Raw genomic sequence first — 5,432 nt, 5'->3', positions numbered from 1 at the left:
CCTTAAGTGTGTAGACCCTACGGGTCCGGGAGACACGTAGACATGACCGAGACGGCTCTCAGGCAATAACCAACAGCGGGATCTGGATACCCATGTTGGTTCCCACATGCTCCTCGATGATCTCATCGGATGAACCACGATGTCGAGGATTCGAACAACCCCGTATACAATTCCCTTTGTCAATCGGTACGTTACTTGCCCGAGACTCGATCGTCGGTATCCTAATACCTCGTTCAGTCCCGTTACCGGCAAGTCACTTTACTCGTACCGTAATGCATGATCCCGTGACCAAACACTTGGTCACTTTGAGCTCATTATGATGATGCATTACCGAGTTGGCCCAGAGATACCTCTCCGTCATACGGAGTGACAAATCCCAGTCTCGATCCATGTCAACCAACAGACACTTTCGGAGATACCTGTAGTGCACCTTTATAGTCACCCAGTTACGTTGTGACGTTTGGTACACCCAAAGCACTCTTACGGTATCCGGGAGTTACACGATCTCATGGTCTAAGGAAGAGATACTTGACATTGAAAAAGCTCTAGCAAAACGAACTACACGATCTTGTGCTATGCTTAGGATTGGGTCTTGTCCATCACATCATTCTCCTAATGATGTGATCCCGTTGTCAATGACATCTAATGGTCATAGTCAGGAAACCATGACTATCTGTTGACCAACGAGCTAGTCAACTAGAGGCTCACTAGGGACATGTGATGGTCTATGTATTCACACGTGTATTACGATTTCCGGACAATACAGTTATAGCATGAATAAAAGACAATTATCATGAATAAGGAAATATAATAATAATCCTTTTATTATTGCCTCTAGGGCATATTTCCAACACTTTTGTAGCAGCAGAGGAGAGGAGCGGGGACGAGCCTCCTCCCATTTACTCTATGTGTGTGTTCATCCGCTCGAGAACTGGATCCCGAGGGGTAGAGGTGCAACCCTGCAGAATTGGATCCACACTATTAATATCAAATTGTACAGGTCTATTCCTTTTCTATAATTTTCACTTAATCTTCCCTGTCTTTTTAAAACTGAATATTGTATGAGCTCCGACACTCTTCCAGCTTGCTATATTTGTTAAACACATACTGCAATGGTGGGTGATTCTGTACTGTTGTTTAGTGCAGCAGCAACACTGATGGCAGTTCTACCTGACAATGTGTAGTAGTGTACTCATTAGGTAGCCCACTTGTGCCGGATAGTTTCTTGTTTTATTGCTTGTGCACTGTCCTTGACAAATGAAATGTGCAACAGGCTTTTGATATTTTAGTCATCTGGCCTTGTATGCAGTACTTTGCTAGGCTATTGCAGACAAATTGAAAGAACTGCAAATGTGTAGTTCCAGAATTAGCGGACTAGAAATAATTTATCTTTTTTGCCAAAAAAACTAGGATTTTACATTACCTATATTATCTAATTGTACATATAGGTATTGAAAACACCGTTCTAACTGCATAAGTAGGCATGTAAAAATCTTATTCTAGCGGTGGAATATGCTTTTCAAAAGCTAGGTGTACAGTTGTATGGTGATGTGTTTTTTGGCCTCACCGAGTTCTTCTTGTTTTGCTTGTTGGTGTGCAGGCTAGCCAATGAGGGCTTTTTGTTTCTCATCTTATTTCTAGCAAAGGCCAAAAGTATCATTCTCTTTGCCCCGGTCATCTCCGCCCCTGGTGGTGCTCTTGGATGTGCTATACATCACATCCTCGCTTCCTTGGCCGCTTCGGCGCCCGTGGAGTTCATGCTCATTGGCGGGACGGTGCAAGGCGCAACTCCGATGCAGCGGCGTGGATGTGTGGTGTAGGAGGCGGTTCCTCGCCGGTTGGATGGCGTTCAAGAGCAACCCCGGCGCCCACTGAATACTGCCTCGGCTACAACCTCCCTTGGTGAGCTCCATCATCCTCCTATTCCTCTGCTTCGGCTACTATATGGAACATGGTCGTGGCTATGTTGATGTAGTGCTTGTCTGGTTGATGCTCTGTAGTTGTGGATCCATGCTTAAGCTCTCTCAGAGCTCAGGCACTCTCGGCCGTCGGATCTTTTTCCTGATGATTTATGGCCTTGTGATTAATCAGTTTGTGGTTGTTGAACTATTCTGTGCTGGATGGACTTTCCATTTTGGCGACTCCGCTAGAGTTGCTCTTAGCTTGCGCAGGGCTATGATGATCGATTATGGCTGATATAAGCATGCTCTCGAGCAATTGAGGCACTTGTGGGTATTAAGTTGGACCCCCCTCGTTTCTTTGAGCCGTTTTGATCATGTGCTTATTTTAGTGGCTCTGTCCTTGGATGGTCATTTCTGATGAGTGATAACCAGGTCAGTTTCACCCTTGTAAGAACATATTGATCTGGTGATGGAGACACTAGGGGAAGGGTCATGATCGAGCAAAGGCGAACCTGAGCCCATTCAAATGCAGTTCTGGTCTCAAGCACATTGTGCTATGTTGTCGTTCTGTATTTGTATTTAGCGCCTCTTTGGTTTGTACATTTCTACAATGATAGCTTCAAATCTCTTTTGCTATTTGAAAATGCAGTTTTTAAGGGTCACACATACACATGATGTGTTCACATGTTAGTTGAAAACTTGGTGAATTAAATATATATCTCAGCTACTATTGATAATCATGGCTAAAGCCAAATTTCTTCTTTAAGTTTGCTTCCCATGTACATGTGTTACTGCTTGTGAATCTCTATAGTTCATGAGAACTTGCTGCAGCTCATCATGAATGGGTCGAGGGGAAGATGATCTGCACTGTTCTTGCAGGTATGTGTTTGTGCATGCCCTGTTTTTCCACTGGTTGTCGCTCGTGTCTGATTTTCTGTTGTTTGCCCTGCAGCTTCGTCTGCTCCTGTCGGTGCTTCTCTCGATCCGAGCCGGTTGCATCTCCGTTCATAGATCTTTGGGTCATCTGCAGGTTGACCCCTCTTCTCCGCATACTTTTCAATCTTCTTTTAGGGCTATGCCGGTATGGCCATGTGCTGGTGTGCAGGATGGGAAGTGAGGGCCTTCTATTGTTTTTTCTTGTTGGCATGATAGGTTGTTGAATCCATCATGGTCCTGTCGCTTCTATAGAACTAGAGCATTCCCTTTCGTGCCTTGCATTTTTTGTTTTGTTTTTTAACACAGAAGTGGTGATTATAGTGACAAGCTTGTGTTGGGGTTCATGTACGCTTATGCAGGAGGGTCGAGATTAGCGCTCATTCCCACCTTTGTTTTCAAATGAGCTTGGCTTTCAAACCTGCGAAGTTTATAATTTCCTATTGAATTTACTTCTGTTTTTTGCCAGCCTCCATCCGCCAATTGGAAATAAGCTGAGGGAACTGTCATATTTTACCTCGGAGCATCTCTGATTGAACATTATTTACATCTAATTTGGTAGTCTGTACTTTGCAGGAACTCGCTACTTCAATCCTTTATATTGTTTAATTAATTGGGTGTGACAATAGGTTGTACACTATAGACATTTGCCACTTACATCAGAGATTCTTCCTTCTAACCTACTCATCTCTACCTATATACATCTAACTACAATTTTGGTATTGGGGATAATTACTGGAGTACCGAATGCTTAATTCCTCTTTGTTCAATTGTGTGTTCTTAGTGTAGATGTATGTTCTTAGTGTAGAATATACCTTTGTCTAGAAGGGGCCACGTTTCTAATTTCTTCATTCTAATAATTATTGATTGGACATAGGTCACGTTTCTAATTCCTCTTCATTCTAATATTTTTTCAGTGCCTAACCGCAAAATAGTATACACACTTTCTAGGATATCAGTTGTGTTTTGTATCTTTGAGTGGCTAACTTCAAATTGAAACCGAGATTGCTTTCTGCTTATAGGCTGCTTACTGCTTACAAGATTGAAATTTGAACATTTGTAGCTTCTAAAGTATGGTGGCACATTTGGATTAATTCCTGAACATAAACAAACATGATGATCCAGATCTAATAAAAATTATGAATGCAACTGGAAAACATTTGTTTGTGCAATGACCATATAAATAAAATATGTTCTATCTCCGGTGCTCATGCCACAAGAAAAAATAGGGATGGTCTTTTCAGAGAACTATAGCCGCAAGAAAAAACAGGTTGTGCTTAGTCATTGGCTATCGTCGTTGGTATGATGCACACATTACACTGTGCATTGGTGATAAGGCTATTGTCCTCTTAAACTCGTAATATTGATCTCTTTTATTGAATGATGTAATGTTAACAGATAGCCATGCTAGAATCAACTTGGTTTATAATAGGTTCATATGCATGCATATATCTACGTATTATCCTTTTTATCAAATTTTTGTGATGCTTACTGCAGTATTACACAAATGAATGTTGCTTTCTGATTGATTTATTCAAGGTGAATGCTTCCTTTGTCATGTTATTGTCATGTGATGCTTATGAATAAACGAATGTGTTATAACTAAAAATGTTCATCTGCATTCATGTCAATCTTAGCATTACTGAAAGAAAGAAACTATGTTTCGCCACTGTGCAATGTACTCTCTCTTTCTCTCACTGATTCTATCTAGAGAGCAGTCTATCGATAATCTTCAAGGCCAGCACTGCCGCATGTTTCATGTTGTCGGTGTACAATATATTACCTGGTCATGTGAATTGCCTATGCAAGATATAATTATTGCTAGATTTAATTTGGTTGCTGCCATGCGCAAGTCAGCATTTACCGATCTGCAAGTTTGAATCATGGCAATGTTCTATGCTCATCAAATCCACCCTTTGCAGGTATTCTTGGTAATGTTAAGGAGGTGTCGTCCAAGACAGATTATTGGATTTATGACACGTTCACTCCATCATAGAGACCCAAGATCCTTCACAAGCCATGCTAATCAGGTATCTCCTTTTTACTCCTGTAGATTTTGTTTCATACATCCTCTGTTTGCATTATAACTTGAAAATAGATAGAATGTGGTATGATTACAGCCTCCTTCTCTTATCTTGTGTGTGTGTGTGTGCTCAGGAGTCTTCTCTTCTCCATGGATGAACCTCGACAGGCAATAGTAAGCCATCTCAAGGGAGGGGGTTCTCAAGTCTCCCCACTTCCAATCCATGGACGCCATCCACAAGGACCAAGATGACAACTACCCGGAAGGAAGGAGCCCACGCCCGACCCCGACGATGGTGGTTCTGTTTGTGCGTCGGCGTCGACCACAACCTCCCTCTCTGGTGAGTGTTCACTCATCTCCTACCTCTGGCTCCCTCTGTTTCTCTTGTGCTGCTCTAGGTAGGTAGTACCATATGCTCTGTTTCATGGCCATGTGTGGGTTATTTAGTCAGTGCTTGATGTGCTTCTGTACTGATCATTCTTTATAGAAATTTTAGCGAGTTTATGTTTCTTGGATGAGATGTAATTGGATCCCGCACTATCCATTGCAGGTCGGATACATGGGGTGCAGAGCCA

The sequence above is a fragment of the Triticum aestivum genome, chromosome 1B (assembly GCF_018294505.1).
Source record: "Triticum aestivum cultivar Chinese Spring chromosome 1B, IWGSC CS RefSeq v2.1, whole genome shotgun sequence".
Classification (NCBI taxonomy): domain Eukaryota; kingdom Viridiplantae; phylum Streptophyta; class Magnoliopsida; order Poales; family Poaceae; genus Triticum; species Triticum aestivum.
Note: the sequence above shows the minus strand (reverse complement) of the source record.